This window comes from Nansenia antarctica (genome assembly GCF_963989245.1).
Source record: "Nansenia antarctica genome assembly, chromosome: 1".
Lineage (NCBI taxonomy): Eukaryota > Metazoa > Chordata > Actinopteri > Argentiniformes > Microstomatidae > Nansenia > Nansenia antarctica.
Genome location: NC_137674.1, coordinates 107,660,451 through 107,677,950, shown reverse-complemented (window position 1 = coordinate 107,677,950; position 17,500 = coordinate 107,660,451). Strand labels below are relative to the sequence as shown.

The 17,500-nt window shown below is 36.4% G+C and overlaps 1 protein-coding gene across 1 annotated transcript in view; it reads left to right on the top strand.

The window, feature by feature from the left end:
* Positions 1-17,500, top strand: part of LOC308156194 (CUB and sushi domain-containing protein 1) — a gene marked incomplete at its 3' end in the record, with an annotated part of 144,114 nt that overhangs the window by 12,716 nt on the left and 113,898 nt on the right. The window lies entirely within an intron of this gene.

Below are 17,500 nucleotides of genomic sequence, written 5' to 3'. Positions count from 1 at the left end.
GTGTGTGTAGAGAGGGAGTGCGTGTGTGTGTGTGTGTCTGTGTGTGCGCGTGTGTGTATGTGTGTGTGTGTGTAGAGAGGCTGTGTGTGTGTAGAGAGAGAGGGTGTATGTGTGCGTGTGTAGAAAGGGTGTGTGTGTGTGTAGAGAGGGTGTGTGTGTGTGTGTGTGTGTGTGTAGAGAGGGTGTGTGTGTGTGTGTGTAGAGAGGCTGTGTGTGTAGAGAGAGAGAGGGTGTGTGTGTGTGTGTGTAGAGAGGGAGAGTGTGTGTGTGTGTGTATGTAGAGACGGTGTGAGTGTGTGTAGAGAGGGAGTGTGTGTGTGTGTGTGTGTGTAGAGAGTGTGTGTGTGTGTCTCTGTAGAGACGGTGTGAGTGTGTGTAGAGAGGGAGTGTGTGTGTGTGTGTAGAGAGAGTGTGTGTGTGTGTGTGTGTGTGTGTGTGTGTGTGTGTGTGATGAGGAAGGGAAGCCATTTGTGACGGAGGAGAGGAGATTTGTGAGCCACCCTTCGAGGCTTTCTAATCAATGGAACCCTTCACACACACGCACGCACACACACACACACACACACACACACACACCCTCTCGTCACACACACACACACACAGACACACAGACACACACACACACACACCCTCTCATCACACACGCACACACATGCACACACACACACACACACACACACACACACATACACGCACACACACATGCACGCATCGGCCTTTCACTGGTATGCTAATGATGGGGCGGGGCTTGGACAGGGCTGGAGTCACATGACGTGGCTGAGAGATGACAGCAGCTGGCTTCACAGGAAGTGATGTCGAGCTGTTCTCTGTGTCAGATAGAATCACATCAGAACCAAATGGAAGGGAGAGAGAGAGAGAGAGGGAGTGACGACGGGATGAGACTGAGAGAGAGGGAGAGAGAGAGAGAGGGATGAGAGGGATGAGAGCGAACACTTAATTTAGATGAGAGTTGTCTTAATCTTACTCTGGTACACAGTGTCTAGTAAAGTACACAGTGTGTAGTAAAGTATACAGTGTCTAGTAAAGTAAACAGTGTCTAGTAAACAGTGTCTACTAAAGTAAACAGTATCTAGTAAACAGTGTCTAGTAAAGTAAACAGTGTCTAGTAAAGTAAACAGTGTCTAGTAAACAGTGTCTAGTAAACAGTGTCTAGTAAACAGAGTCTAGTAAACAGTGTCTAGTAAACAGTGTCTAGTAAACAGAGTCTAGTAAACAGAGTCTAGTAAACAGTGTCTAGTAAACAGAGTCTAGTAAAGTAAACAGAGTCTAGTAAAGTAAACAGTGTCTAGTAAAGTAAACAGTGTCTAGTAAAGTAAACAGTGTCTAGTAAACAGTGTCTAGTAAACAGTGTCTAGTAAAGTAAACAGTGTCTAGTAAAGTAAACAGTGTCTAGTAAAGTAAACAGAGTCTAGTAAAGTAAACAGTGTCTAGTAAAGTAAACAGTGTCTAGTAAAGTAAACAGTGTCTAGTAAAGTAAACAGTGTCTAGTAAAGTAAACAGTGTCTAGTAAAGTAAACAGAGTCTAGTAAAGTAAACAGTGTCTAGTAAAGTAAACAGTGTCTAGTAAAGTAAACAGTGTCTAGTAAAGTAAACAGTGTCTAGTAAAGTAAACAGTGTCTAGTAAAGTAAACAGAGTCTAGTAAAGTAAACAGTGTCTAGTAAAGTAAACAGAGTCTAGTAAAGTAAACAGTGTCTAGTAAAGTAAACATAGTCTAGTAAAGTAAACAGTGTCTAGTAAAGTAAACAGTGTCTAGTAAAGTAAACAGTGTCTAGTAAAGTAAACAGTGTCTAGTAAAGTAAACAGTGTCTAGTAAAGTAAACAGAGTCTAGTAAAGTAAACAGAGTCTAGTAAAGTAAACAGAGTCTAGTAAAGTAAACAGAGTCTAGTAAAGTAAAAAGAGTCTAGTAAAGTAAACAGTGTCTAGTAAAGTAAACAGTGTCTAGTAAAGTAAACAGTGTCTAGTAAACAGTGTCTAGTAAAGTAAACAGTGTCTAGTAAAGTAAACAGTGTCTAGTAAAGTAAACAGTGTCTAGTAAAGTAAACAGTGTCTAGTAAACAGTGTCTAGTAAAGTAAACAGTGTCTAGTAAAGTAAACAGTGTCTAGTAAAGTAAACAGTGTCTAGTAAACAGTGTCTAGTAAAGTAAACAGTGTCTAGTAAAGTAAACAGTGTCTAGTAAAGTAAACAGTGTCTAGTAAAGTAAACAGTGTCTAGTAAACAGTGTCTAGTAAAGTGAACAGTGTCTAGTAAAGTAAACAGTGTCTAGTAAACAGTGTCTAGTAAAGTAAACAGTGTCTAGTAAAGTAAACAGTGTCTAGTAAACAGTGTCTAGTAAAGTAAACAGAGTCTAGTAAAGTAAACAGTGTCTAGTAAAGTAAACAGAGTCTAGTAAAGTAAACAGAGTCTAGTAAAGTAAACAGTGTCTAGTAAAGTAAACAGTGTCTAGTAAAGTAAACAGAGTCTAGTAAAGTAAACAGTGTCTAGTAAAGTAAACAGTGTCTAGTAAAGTAAACAGAGTCTAGTAAAGTAAACAGTGTCTAGTAAAGTAAACAGTGTCTAGTAAAGTAAACAGTGTCTAGTAAAGTAAACAGTGTCTAGTAAAGTAAACAGTGTCTAGTAAACAGTGTCTAGTAAACAGTGTCTAGTAAAGTAAACAGTGTCTAGTAAAGTAAACAGTGTCTAGTAAACAGTGTCTAGTAAAGTAAACAGTGTCTAGTAAAGTAAACAGTGTCTAGTAAACAGTGTCTAGTAAAGTAAACAGAGTCTAGTAAAGTAAACAGAGTCTAGTAAAGTAAACAGAGTCTAGTAAAGTAAACAGTGTCTAGTAAAGTAAACAGTGTCTGGTAAAGTAAACAGTGTCTAGTAAAGTAAACAGAGTCTAGTAAAGTAAACAGTGTCTAGTAAAGTAAACAGTGTCGAGTAAAGTAAACAGTGTCTAGTAAAGTAAACAGTGTCTAGTAAACAGTGTCTAGTAAACAGAGTCTAGTAAAGTAAACAGTGTCTAGTAAAGTAAACAGTGTCTAGTAAAGTAAACAGAGTCTAGTAAAGTAAACAGTGTCTAGTAAAGTAAACCGTGTCTAGTAAAGTAAACAGAGTCTAGTAAAGTAAACAGAGTCTAGTAAAGTAAACAGGTCTAATAAAGTAAACAGAGTCTAGTAAAGTAAACAGGTCTAATAAAGTAAACAGAGTCTAGTAAAGTAAACAGAGTCTAGTAAAGTAAACAGTGTCTAATAAAGTAAACCGTGTCTAGTAAAGTAAACAGAGTCTAGTAAAGTAAACAGAGTCTAGTAAAGTAAACAGGTCTAATAAAGTAAACAGAGTCTAGTAAAGTAAACAGAGTCTAGTAAAGTAAACAGAGTCTAGTAAAGTAAACAGAGTCTAGTAAAGTAAACAGTGTCTAGTAAAGTAAACAGAGTCTAGTAAAGTAAACAGTGTCTAGTAAAGTAAACAGAGTCTAGTAAAGTAAACAGAGTCTAATAAAGTAAACAGGTCTAATAAAGTAAACAGTGTCTAATAAAGTAAACAGTGTCTAGTAAAGTAAACAGAGTCTAGTAAAGTAAACAGTGTCTAGTAAAGTAAACAGAGTCTAGTAAAGTAAACAGAGTCTAGTAAAGTAAACAGAGTCTAGTAAAGTAAACAGAGTCTAGTAAAGTAAACAGTGTCTAGTAAAGTAAACAGTGTCTAGTAAAGTAAACAGTGTCTAGTAAAGTAAACAGAGTCTAGTAAAGTAAACAGAGTCTAGTAAAGTAAACAGAGTCTAATAAAGTAAACAGAGTCTAGTAAAGTAAACAGAGTCTAGTAAACAGAGTCTAGTAAAGTAAACAGTGTCTAGTAAAGTAAACAGAGTCTAGTAAAGTAAACAGAGTCTAGTAAAGTAAACAGAGTCTAGTAAAGTAAACAGAGTCTAGTAAAGTAAACAGAGTCTAGTAAAGTAAACAGAGTCTAGTAAAGTAAACAGTGTGTAAAGTAAACAGAGTCTAGTAAAGTAAACAGTGTCTAGTAAAGTAAACAGTGTCTAGTAAAGTAAACAGAGTCTAGTAAAGTAAACAGAGTCTAGTAAAGTAAACAGAGTCTAGTAAAGTAAACAGAGTCTAGTAAAGTAAACAGTGTCTAGTAAAGTAAACAGAGTCTAGTAAAGTAAACAGAGTCTAGTAAAGTAAACAGAGTCTAGTAAAGTAAACAGAGTCTAGTAAAGTAAACAGAGTCTAGTAAAGTAAACAGAGTCTAGTAAAGTAAACAGTGTCTAGTAAAGTAAACAGAGTCTAGTAAAGTAAACAGTGTCTAGTAAAGTAAACAGAGTCTAGTAAAGTAAACAGAGTCTAGTAAAGTAAACAGAGTCTAGTAAAGTAAACAGAGTCTAGTAAAGTAAACAGAGTCTAGTAAAGTAAACAGTGTCTAGTAAAGTAAACAGAGTCTAGTAAAGTAAACAGAGTCTAATAAAGTAAACAGAGTCTAGTAAAGTAAACAGAGTCTAGTAAAGTAAACAGAGTCTAGTAAAGTAAACAGAGTCTAGTAAAGTAAACAGTGTCTAGTAAAGTAAACAGTGTCTAGTAAAGTAAACAGTGTCTAGTAAAGTAAACAGAGTCTAGTAAAGTAAACAGAGTCTAGTAAAGTAAACAGAGTCTAGTAAAGTAAACAGTGTCTAGTAAAGTAAACAGAGTCTAGTAAAGTAAACAGAGTCTAGTAAAGTAAACAGTGTCTAGTAAAGTAAACAGAGTCTAGTAAAGTAAACAGAGTCTAGTAAAGTAAACAGAGTCTAGTAAAGTAAACAGTGTCTAGTAAAGTAAACAGTGTCTAGTAAAGTAAACAGAGTCTAGTAAAGTAAACAGAGTCTAGTAAAGTAAACAGAGTCTAGTAAAGTAAACAGGTCTAATAAAGTAAACAGAGTCTAGTAAAGTAAACAGAGTCTAGTAAAGTAAACAGTGTCTAGTAAAGTAAACAGTGTCTAGTAAAGTAAACAGAGTCTAGTAAAGTAAACAGAGTCTAGTAAAGTAAACAGAGTCTAGTAAAGTAAACAGAGTCTAGTAAAGTAAACAGAGTCTAGTAAAGTAAACAGTGTCTAGTAAAGTAAACAGAGTCTAGTAAAGTAAACAGAGTCTAGTAAAGTAAACAGAGTCTAGTAAAGTAAACAGTGTCTAGTAAAGTAAACAGAGTCTAGTAAAGTAAACAGAGTCTAGTAAAGTAAACAGAGTCTAGTAAAGTAAACAGGTCTAATAAAGTAAACAGAGTCTAATAAAGTAAACAGAGTCTAGTAAAGTAAACAGAGTCTAGTAAAGTAAACAGAGTCTAGTAAAGTAAACAGTGTCTAATAAAGTAAACAGAGTCTAATAAAGTAAACAGAGTCTAGTAAAGTAAACAGAGTCTAGTAAAGTAAACAGAGTCTAGTAAAGTAAACAGAGTCTAGTAAAGTAAACAGAGTCTAGTAAAGTAAACAGTGTCTAGTAAAGTAAACAGAGTCTAGTAAAGTAAACAGAGTCTAGTAAAGTAAACAGAGTCTAGTAAAGTAAACAGAGTCTAGTAAAGTAAACAGAGTCTAGTAAAGTAAACAGTGTCTAGTAAAGTAAACAGTGTCTAGTAAAGTAAACAGAGTCTAGTAAAGTAAACAGAGTCTAGTAAAGTAAACAGAGTCTAGTAAAGTAAACAGAGTCTAGTAAAGTAAACAGAGTCTAGTAAAGTAAACAGAGTCTAGTAAAGTAAACAGAGTCTAGTAAAGTAAACAGAGTCTAGTAAAGTAAACAGTGTCTAGTAAAGTAAACAGAGTCTAGTAAAGTAAACAGTGTCTAGTAAAGTAAACAGAGTCTAGTAAAGTAAACAGAGTCTAGTAAAGTAAACAGAGTCTAGTAAAGTAAACAGAGTCTAGTAAAGTAAACAGTGTCTAGTAAAGTAAACAGAGTCTAGTAAAGTAAACAGTGTCTAGTAAAGTAAACAGAGTCTAGTAAAGTAAACAGAGTCTAATAAAGTAAACAGGTCTAATAAAGTAAACAGTGTCTAATAAAGTAAACAGTGTCTAGTAAAGTAAACAGAGTCTAGTAAAGTAAACAGAGTCTAGTAAAGTAAACAGAGTCTAGTAAAGTAAACAGTGTCTAGTAAAGTAAACAGAGTCTAGTAAAGTAAACAGTCTAGTAAAGTAAACAGTGTCTAGTAAAGTAAACAGAGTCTAGTAAAGTAAACAGTGTCTAGTAAAGTAAACAGAGTCTAGTAAAGTAAACAGAGTCTAGTAAAGTAAACAGGTCTAGTAAAGTAAACAGAGTCTAATAAAGTAAACAGAGTCTAGTAAAATAAACAGAGTCTAATAAAGTAAACAGAGTCTAGTAAAGTAAACAGTGTCTAGTAAAGTAAACAGAGTCTAGTAAAGTAAACAGAGTCTAGTAAAGTAAACAGAGTCTAGTAAAGTAAACAGAGTCTAGTAAAGTAAACAGAGTCTAGTAAAGTAAACAGTGTCTAATAAAGTAAACAGAGTCTAGTAAAGTAAACAGAGTCTAGTAAAGTAAACAGAGTCTAGTAAAGTAAACAGAGTCTAGTAAAGTAAACAGAGTCTAGTAAAGTAAACAGAGTCTAGTAAAGTAAACAGAGTCTAGTAAAGTAAACAGTGTCTAGTAAAGTAAACAGTGTCTAGTAAAGTAAACAGAGTCTAGTAAAGTAAACAGAGTCTAGTAAAGTAAACAGAGTCTAGTAAAGTAAACAGAGTCTAGTAAAGTAAACAGAGTCTAGTAAAGTAAACAGAGTCTAGTAAAGTAAACAGAGTCTAGTAAAGTAAACAGTGTCTAGTAAAGTAAACAGAGTCTAGTAAAGTAAACAGTGTCTAGTAAAGTAAACAGAGTCTAGTAAAGTAAACAGAGTCTAATAAAGTAAACAGAGTCTAATAAAGTAAACAGTGTCTAGTAAAGTAAACAGAGTCTAGTAAAGTAAACAGTGTCTAGTAAAGTAAACAGAGTCTAGTAAAGTAAACAGAGTCTAGTAAAGTAAACAGAGTCTAGTAAAGTAAACAGAGTCTAGTAAAGTAAACAGAGTCTAGTAAAGTAAACAGTGTCTAGTAAAGTAAACAGAGTCTAGTAAAGTAAACAGTGTCTAGTAAAGTAAACAGGTCTAATAAAGTAAACAGAGTCTAGTAAAGTAAACAGAGTCTAGTAAAGTAAACAGTGTCTAGTAAAGTAAACAGAGTCTAGTAAAGTAAACAGAGTCTAGTAAAGTAAACAGAGTCTAGTAAAGTAAACAGAGTCTAGTAAAGTAAACAGAGTCTAGTAAAGTAAACAGAGTCTAGTAAAGTAAACAGTGTCTAGTAAAGTAAACAGAGTCTAGTAAAGTAAACAGTGTCTAGTAAAGTAAACAGTGTCTAGTAAAGTAAACAGAGTCTAATAAAGTAAACAATGTCTAGTAAAGTAAACAGTGTCTAGTACTGAACAGTGTCTAGTAAAGTAAACAGTGTCTAGTACTGAACAGTGTCTAGTAAAGTAAACAGAGTCTAATAAAGTAAACAATGTCTAGTAAAGTAAACAGTGTCTAGTACTGAACAGTGTCTAGTAAAGTAAACAGAGTCTAGTAAAGTAAACAGAGTCTAGTAAAGTAAACAGAGTCTAGTAAAGTAAACAGTGTCTAGTAAAGTAAACAGAGTCTAGTAAAGTAAACAGTGTCTAGTAAAGTAAACAGGTCTAATAAAGTAAACAGAGTCTAGTAAAGTAAACAGAGTCTAGTAAAGTAAACAGTGTCTAGTAAAGTAAACAGAGTCTAGTAAAGTAAACAGAGTCTAGTAAAGTAAACAGAGTCTAGTAAAGTAAACAGAGTCTAGTAAAGTAAACAGAGTCTAGTAAAGTAAACAGAGTCTAGTAAAGTAAACAGTGTCTAGTAAAGTAAACAGAGTCTAGTAAAGTAAACAGTGTCTAGTAAAGTAAACAGTGTCTAGTAAAGTAAACAGAGTCTAATAAAGTAAACAATGTCTAGTAAAGTAAACAGTGTCTAGTACTGAACAGTGTCTAGTAAAGTAAACAGTGTCTAGTACTGAACAGTGTCTAGTAAAGTAAACAGAGTCTAATAAAGTAAACAATGTCTAGTAAAGTAAACAGTGTCTAGTACTGAACAGTGTCTAGTAAAGTAAACAGAGTCTAGTAAAGTAAACAGAGTCTAGTACTGAACAGTGTCTAGTAAAGTAAACAGTGTCTAGTAAAGTAAACAGAGTCTAGTAAAGTAAACAGGTCTAATAAAGTAAACAGTGTCTAATAAAGTAAACAGAGTCTAGTAAAGTAAACAGAGTCTAGTAAAGTAAACAGAGTCTAGTAAAGTAAACAGAGTCTAGTAAAGTAAACAGAGTCTAGTAAAGTAAACAGAGTCTAGTAAAGTAAACAGTGTCTAGTAAAGTAAACAGTGTCTAGTAAAGTAAACAGAGTCTAGTAAAGTAAACAGAGTCTAGTAAAGTAAACAGAGTCTAGTAAAGTAAACAGAGTCTAGTAAAGTAAACAGAGTCTAGTAAAGTAAACAGTGTCTAGTAAAGTAAACAGAGTCTAGTAAAGTAAACAGTGTCTAGTAAAGTAAACAGAGTCTAGTAAAGTAAACAGGTCTAATAAAGTAAACAGTGTCTAATAAAGTAAACAGAGTCTAGTAAAGTAAACAGAGTCTAGTAAAGTAAACAGAGTCTAGTAAAGTAAACAGAGTCTAGTAAACAGTGTCTAGTAAAGTAAACAGTGTCTAGTAAACAGTGTCTAGTAAAGTAAACAGTGTCTAGTAAAGTAAACAGTGTCTAGTAAAGTAAACAGAGTCTAGTAAAGTAAACAGAGTCTAGTAAAGTAAACAGAGTCTAGTAAAGTAAACAGAGTCTAGTAAAGTAAACAGTGTCTAGTAAAGTAAACAGTGTCTAATAAAGTAAACAGTGTCTAGTAAAGTAAACAGAGTCTAGTAAAGTAAACAGTGTCTAGTAAAGTAAACAGAGTCTAGTAAAGTAAACAGAGTCTAGTAAAGTAAACAGAGTCTAGTAAAGTAAACAGTGTCTAATAAAGTAAACAGAGTCTAGTAAAGTAAACAGGTCTAATAAAGTAAACAGTGTCTAATAAAGTAAACAGAGTCTAGTAAAGTAAACAGTGTCTAGTAAAGTAAACAGAGTCTAGTTAAGTAAACAGAGTCTAGTAAAGTAAACAGAGTCTAGTAAAGTAAACAGAGTCTAGTAAAGTAAACAGAGTCTAGTAAAGTAAACAGTGTCTAGTAAAGTAAACAGTGTCTAGTAAAGTAAACAGAGTCTAGTAAAGTAAACAGAGTCTAGAAAAGTAAACAGAGTCTAGTAAAGTAAACAGAGTCTAGTAAAGTAAACAGAGTCTAGTAAAGTAAACAGAGTCTAGTAAAGTAAACAGTGTCTAGTAAAGTAAACAGGTCTAATAAAGTAAACAGTGTCTAGTAAAGTAAACAGAGTCTAGTAAAGTAAACAGAGTCTAGTAAAGTAAACAGAGTCTAGTAAAGTAAACAGAGTCTAGTAAAGTAAACAGAGTCTAGTAAAGTAAACAGAGTCTAGTAAAGTAAACAGTGTCTAGTAAAGTAAACAGAGTCTAGTAAAGTAAACAGAGTCTAGTAAAGTAAACAGAGTCTAGTAAAGTAAACAGTGTCTAGTAAAGTAAACAGAGTCTAGTAAAGTAAACAGAGTCTAGTAAAGTAAACAGTGTCTAGTAAAGTAAACAGGTCTAATAAAGTAAACAGAGTCTAGTAAAGTAAACAGTGTCTAGTAAAGTAAACAGTGTCTAGTAAAGTAAACAGAGTCTAGTAAAGTAAACAGAGTCTAGTAAAGTAAACAGAGTCTAGTAAAGTAAACAGTGTCTAGTAAAGTAAACAGAGTCTAGTAAAGTAAACAGTGTCTAGTAAAGTAAACAGAGTCTAGTAAAGTAAACAGTGTCTAGTAAAGTAAACAGAGTCTAGTAAAGTAAACAGAGTCTAGTAAAGTAAACAGTGTCTAGTAAAGTAAACAGAGTCTAGTAAAGTAAACAGTGTCTAGTAAAGTAAACAGAGTCTAGTAAAGTAAACAGTGTCTAGTAAAGTAAACAGAGTCTAGTAAAGTAAACAGAGTCTAGTAAAGTAAACAGAGTCTAATAAAGTAAACAGAGTCTAGTAAAGTAAACAGAGTCTAGTAAAGTAAACAGAGTCTAGTAAAGTAAACAGTGTCTAGTAAAGTAAACAGAGTCTAGTAAAGTAACCAGAGTCTAGTAAAGTAAACAGAGTCTAGTAAAGTAAACAGTGTCTAGTAAAGTAAACAGAGTCTAGTAAAGTAAACAGAGTCTAGTAAAGTAAACAGAGTCTAGTAAAGTAAACAGAGTCTAGTAAAGTAAACAGAGTCTAGTAAAGTAAACAGTGTCTAGTAAAGTAAACAGAGTCTAGTAAAGTAAACAGAGTCTAGTAAAGTAAACAGAGTCTAGTAAAGTAAACAGAGTCTAGTAAAGTAAACAGAGTCTAGTAAAGTAAACAGAGTCTAGTAAAGTAAACAGTGTCTAGTAAAGTAAACAGTGTCTAGTAAAGTAAACAGTGTCTAGTAAAGTAAACAGAGTCTAGTAAAGTAAACAGTGTCTAGTAAAGTAAACAGAGTCTAGTAAAGTAAACAGTGTCTAGTAAAGTAAACAGTGTCTAGTAAAGTAAACAGTGTCTAGTAAAGTAAACAGTGTCTAGTAAAGTAAACAGAGTCTAGTAAAGTAAACAGAGTCTAGTAAAGTAAACAGTGTCTAGTAAAGTAAACAGAGTCTAGTAAAGTAAACAGTGTCTAGTAAAGTAAACAGAGTCTAGTAAAGTAAACAGAGTCTAGTAAAGTAAACAGTGTCTAGTAAAGTAAACAGAGTCTAGTAAAGTAAACAGTGTCTAGTAAAGTAAACAGAGTCTAGTAAAGTAAACAGAGTCTAGTAAAGTAAACAGTGTCTAGTAAAGTAAACAGAGTCTAGTAAAGTAAACAGTGTCTAGTAAAGTAAACAGTGTCTAGTAAAGTAAACAGTGTCTAGTAAAGTAAACAGTGTCTAGTAAAGTAAACAGAGTCTAGTAAAGTAAACAGAGTCTAGTAAAGTAAACAGAGTCTAGTAAAGTAAACAGAGTCTAGTAAAGTAAACAGAGTCTAGTAAAGTAAACAGAGTCTAGTAAAGTAAACAGAGTCTAGTAAAGTAAACAGAGTCTAGTAAAGTAAACAGAGTCTAGTAAAGTAAACAGAGTCTAGTAAAGTAAACAGAGTCTAATAAAGTAAACAGAGTCTAGTAAAGTAAACAGAGTCTAGTAAAGTAAACAGAGTCTAATAAAGTAAACAGAGTCTAGTAAAGTAAACAGAGTCTAGTAAAGTAAACAGAGTCTAGTAAAGTAAACAGAGTCTAGTAAAGTAAACAGAGTCTAATAAAGTAAACAGAGTCTAGTAAAGTAAACAGTGTCTAGTAAAGTAAACAGAGTCTAGTAAAGTAAACAGAGTCTAGTAAAGTAAACAGAGTCTAGTAAAGTAAACAGTGTCTAGTAAAGTAAACAGAGTCTAGTAAAGTAAACAGTGTCTAGTAAAGTAAACAGAGTCTAGTAAAGTAAACAGTGTCTAGTAAACAGTGTCTAGTAAAGTAAACAGTGTCTAGTAAAGTAAACAGTGTCTAGTAAACAGTGTCTAGTAAAGTAAACAGTGTCTAGTAAAGTAAACAGTGTCTAGTAAACAGTGTCTAGTAAAGTAAACAGAGTCTAGTAAAGTAAACAGTGTCTAGTAAAGTAAACAGTGTCTAGTAAAGTAAACAGTGTCTAGTAAAGTAAACAGAGTCTAGTAAAGTAAACAGTGTCTAGTAAAGTAAACAGAGTCTAGTAAAGTAAACAGTGTCTAGTAAAGTAAACAGTGTCTAGTAAAGTAAACAGTGTCTAGTAAACAGTGTCTAGTAAAGTAAACAGTGTCTAGTAAAGTAAACAGTGTCTAGTAAAGTAAACAGTGTCTAGTAAAGTAAACAATGTCTAGTAAACAGTGTCTAGTAAAGTAAACAATGTCTAGTAAACAGTGTCTAGTAAAGTAAACAGTGTCTAGTAAAGTAAACAGTGTCTAGTAAACAGTGTCTAGTAAAGTAAACAGTGTCTAGTAAAGTAAACAGTGTCTAGTAAAGTAAACAGTGTCTAGTAATGTAAAGAGTGTCTAGTAAAGTAAACAGTGTCTAGTAAAGTAAACAGTGTCTAGTAAACAGTGTCTAGTAAACAGTGTCTAGTAAAGTAAACAGTGTCTAGTAAACAGTGTCTAGTAAAGTAAACAGAGTCTAGTAAAGTAAACAGTGTCTAGTAAAGTAAACAGTGTCTAGTAAAGTAAACAGTGTCTAGTAAAGTAAACAGAGTCTAGTAAAGTAAACAGTGTCTAGTAAAGTAAACAGTGTCTAGTAAAGTAAACAGTGTCTAGTAAAGAGTGTCTAGTAAAGAGTGTCTAGTAAAGTAAACAGTGTCTAGTAAAGTAAACAGTGTCTAGTAAAGTAAACTATGTCTAGTAAACAGTGTCTAGTAAAGAGTGTCTAGTAAAGTAAACAGTGTCTAGTAAAGTAAACAGTGTCTAGTAAAGTAAACAGTGTCTAGTAAAGTAAACAGTGTCTAGTAAAGTAAACAGTGTCTAGTAAAGTAAACGGTATCTAAGGTAGACAGGTAGTAGCCCTAACCTTAACCAGTGTTTGTTGCAGCAGTGTAACAACCACCAACGCTTCTTCATCTGGGATTTCACTGAACAATTAACAAAAAAAGGCTCTCTTATCTCAACATTGATTTAACTCTTAACCCTTTTGAGGTATTTTAAGTATTTTTTATTTATTTTTCTGTCAGTTTCTTCCTGGGGGACCTCAAGGAAACCCTGTTTGTTCTTAGTTGTGCAGGAGATTTAACTCCTTCAGTGCCGAGGGTGAACAAAGTCGCCCGGGTGGTCAATGTTCTAAAGTGGCGAGGGTGACTTTTTTCACAAAGAAAATCCATGAATGATGAAGCTTCATTTTGCAGCCAATCAGAGTGTTGCTGCTAGATAAACACCTCTAGGTGATGAATGTTCCGGAATCCTTTGGCAGTTGGTGACTTAAAGGGGAGGTTGTTGGGTGTCTAGCAGACTTAAATGGGAGGTTGTTGGGTGTCTAGCAGACTTAAAGGAGAGGTTGTTGGTTGTCTAGGAGACTTAAAGGGGAGGTTGTTGGGTGTCTAGCAGACTTAAAGGGGAGGTTGTTGGTTGTCTAGGAGACTTAAAGGGGAGGTTGTTGGTTGTCTAGGAGACTTAAAGGGGAGGTTATTGGTTGTCTAGCAGACTTAAAGGGGAGGTTGTTGGTTGTCTAGGAGACTTAAAGGGGAGGTTGTTGGTTGTCTAGGAGACTTAAAGGGGAGGTTGTTGGTTGTCTAGCAGACTTAAAGGGGAGGTTGTCGGTTGTCTAGCAGACTTAAAGGGGAGGTTGTTGGTTGTCTAGCAGACGTAAAGGGGAGGTTGTTGGTTGTCTAGCAGACGTAAAGGGGAGGTTGTTGGGTGTCTAGGAGACTTAAAGGGGAGGTTGTTGGTTGTCTAGCAGACTTAAAGGGGAGGTTATTGGTTGTCTAGCAGACTTAAAGGGGAGGTTGTTGGGTGTCTAGGAGACTTAAAGGGGAGGTTGTTGGGTGTCTAGGAGACTTAAAGGGGAGGTTGTTGGGAGTCTAGGAGACTTAAAGGGGAGTTTATTGGTTGTCTAGCAGACTTAAAGGGGAGGTTGTTGGTTGTCTAGCAGACTTAAAGGGGAGGTTATTGGTTGTCTAGCAGACTTAAAGGGGAGGTTGTTGGTTGTCTAGGAGACTTAAATGGGAGGTTGTTGGGTGACTAGCAGACTTAAAGGGGAGGTTGTTGGGTGTCTAGCAGACTTAAAGGGGAGGTTGTTGGGTGTCTAGCAGACTTAAAGGGGAGGTTGTTGGGTGTCTAGCAGACTTAAAGGGGAGGTTGTTGGGTGTCTAGCAGACTTAAAGGGGAGGTTGTTGGGTGTCTAGCAGACTTAAAGGGGAGGTTGTTGGGTGTCTAGCAGACTTAAAGGGGAGGTTGTTGGGTGTCTAGCAGACTTAAAGGGGAGGTTGTTGGGTGTCTAGCAGACTTAAAGGGGAGGTTGTTGGGTGTCTAGCAGACTTAAAGGGGAGGTTGTTGGGTGTCTAGCAGACTTAAAGGGGAGGTTGTTGGGTGTCTAGGAGACTTAAAGGGGAGGTTGTTGGGTGTCTAGGAGACTTAAAGGGGAGGTTGTTGGTTGTCTAGGAGACTTAAAGGGGAGGTTGTTGGTTGTCTAGGAGACTTAAAGGGGAGGTTGTTGGTTGTCTAGGAGACTTAAAGGGGAGGTTGTTGGTTGTCTAGGAGACTTAAAGGGGAGGTTGTTGGTTGTCTAGGAGACTTAAAGGGGAGGTTGTTGGTTGTCTAGGAGACTTAAAGGGGAGGTTGTTGGTTGTCTAGGAGACTTAAAGGGGAGGTTGTTGGTTGTCTAGGAGACTTAAAGGGGAGGTTGTTGGTTGTCTAGCTAGCAGACTTAAAGGGGAGGTTGTTGGTTGTCTAGCAGACTTAAAGGGGAGGTTGTTGGGTGTCTAGCAGACTTAAAGGGGAGGTTGTTGGGTGTCTAGCAGACTTAAAGGGGAGGTTGTTGGTTGTCTAGCAGACTTAAAGGGGAGGTTGTTGGGTGTCTAGCAGACTTAAAGGGGAGTTTGTTGGTTGTCTAGCAGACTTAAAGGGGAGGTTGTTGGTTGTCTAGCAGACTTAAATGGGAGGTTGTTGGGTGTCTAGGAGACTTACAGGAGAGGTTGTTGGTTCTGATTCCCTTCCTACAGCAGTAGCCTACTGGCTTCATGTGCACAGTTCTCCTCCTCCTTATCCTCTCCTCCTCCTCCTCCTCCTCCTCCTCTGCTTACATGCGTTTGCGTGCGGAACATTCTATCTGACATTGTATGACTTTAGTTCTCCCCATCTTCTCGAAAAACGGTTACGGTCTTTTTAGTGAACCTTTCAGGGAAAATCATTTACATTTACATTCGAAAATCGAATATATGGAAGGAATCTATATGTTAAATAAATAAATGCCCTATTTGCAACCATATCATTTTAATATCCTGAATTGACTGAATTGAAATTCAACAGACCACAACCCTCTGGGAATTGTATAGAATTATGGTGATTGATGTTTCTTAGCGACGCGACACCAACAGTCACATGATCCGCTAAGATTCCGCCTGGACATTCTGAATCCTAATCAATGACACAATAAGATGACATTTTTCATAATTAGTAATTATATGCCTGCGAATTTAATAGATTTATAATTGAAAGATTAATTTATGCACTGCTTCAGTCTCAGCGGGGCCGTTCAGCCTTTCTTCAGAGGAGAACAAGAGAGAGAGAGAGAGAGAGAGAGACAGAGAGAGACAGAGAGAGAGAGAGAGACAGAGAGAGAGAGACAGAGAGGAGAGAGAGAGAGGGAGAGAGAGGCAGAGAGAGAGAGAGAGCGAGAGAGAGAGAGAGAGAGAGAGAGAGAGAGAGAGAGAGAGAGAGAGAGAGAGAGAGAGAGAGAGAGAGAGAGAGAGAGAGAGAGAGAGAGAGAGAGAGGGGAGAGAGTACTAGACCAGTCATATTTAACCCTGGTATTAATCAGACATTAAAGGAGGGAGGAGAGAAGGAGATCACCATGGTGACAGGAGGAGGGGAGGAGCCATACTCTCTATAGACCAGTAGAACATACAGGCTTAGAATACAGAAGGGACCAACTCAGAACCTGTCTGTCTGTCTGCCTGCCTGTATGTCTGTCTGTCCTTCTATACAACCTGTCTGTCTGTCCTGGTGCTGCCTGTCTGTCTTTTAAATTAGCCTGTCTGTATAATGCAGTGGTGTAGTGAATGGACCAGTCTGTATGTCTTAGTGAATGGACCAGTCTGTCTGTCTGTCTGTCTTAGTGAATGGACCAGTCTGTCTGTCTTAGTGAATGGACCAGTCTGTCTGTCTGTCTGTCTTAGTGAATGGACCAGTCTGTCTGTCTGTCTGTCTGTCTTAGTGAATGGACCTGTCTGTCTGTCTGTCTGTCTTAGTGAATTGACCAGCCTGTCTGTCTGTCTGTCTGTCTGTCTTAGTGAATGGACCAGCCTGTCTGTCTGTCTGTCTGTCTGTCTTAGTGAATGGACCAGCCTGTCTGTCTGTCTGTCTGTCTGTCTTAGTGAATGGACCAGCCTGTCTGTCTGTCTTAGTGAATGGACCAGCCTGTCTGTCTGTCTGTCTTCGTGAATGGAGGATCTGAGGGTGTCTGTCTGTCTGTCTGTCTTAGTGAATGGACCAGTCTGTCTGTCTGTCTGTCTGTCTGTCTGTCTTAGTGAATGGACCAGCCTGTCTGTCTGTCTGTCTTAGTGAATGGACCAGCCTGTCTGTCTGTCTGTCTGTCTGTCTTAGTGAATGGAGGATCTGAGGGTGTCTGTCTGTCTGTCTGTCTGTCTGTCTGAGTGAATGGAGGATCTGAGGGTGTCTGTCTGTCTGTCTGTCTGTCTGTCTTAGTGAATGGAGGATCTGAGGGTGTAGGAACGTGACCCTCCTGATCAGAGCTGCTGTCAGACAGCAGTAGAGACGTTAGTCTCCTTGAGTAGGACTTTACTGCAGCTAAACGCTGGAGAAACTAAGGTACCTGGCAACACGAAGGTATCTGGCAACATGAAGGTTGATGGTTCCCACAGGGTTGAAATCCTTGAAAGTTTGTGAATTTGAGAGAAAAAAAAAATCAAGGTCTTAAAAGTTTTTGAAAATACACGTGGGTCATTGAAAGTGCTTGAATTCCCCCCTCTCTCTCTCTCTCTCTCTCTAAAAAAATATCTATATTCAAAAATGTTTTACTTAGCTCGTCAACTAGTAGTCTAGTCTCTGTATTGCTTAACTTTTCACATATTTCACAATATTGTTTTGCTGTGCTGTGGTAGAGAAGAGTGTGTTCACACATTCAAGCCTCTCTTTTTAATGGTTGTCTGTGAGGGGATAGTTCCTATTATATAAGTTCTCATCTAGATCTGTCTCAAACTATGCTGTGTTGGGTCTTTGAATTTGAGGGAATTGAGTCTTGAAAGTCCTACAAAGGTGCTTGATGTTTCAGAAGGTGTAGGAACCCTGTTCCCATGATGCCCTTCTGTGGCCGTGACACTGGGGGGTTGCATCCCTACTGGCTATATCTTCATAACCCCCCCCGATCCTCCCCTCTCTGCCTCTATCTGTGTTAAACAGGTGATGCTGGAGGAATTGTGTGTGTGTGTGTGTGTGTGAAAACAGATTTTTTTAACATAACATTTAACATGTATCCTCATCAATAAGAAAGGGACAATAGTTATGTGTTTTTAGCGTGTTCATGTTCTATCAGCATGTTGTGATGTGATGAACATTCAGAGCAGCTGTCTAGCCAACGCCATGCTCTTTGTTGTTAGCCAGTTAGCTAGCTAGAGTGATTGCCATTAGAAATTGTACTGCCATTAGACAATTATTTCATAATTGTTACAGACCTACCGTTGTTATGTTTTGGGTTTGTTGATGTAAAGCTTATAAATA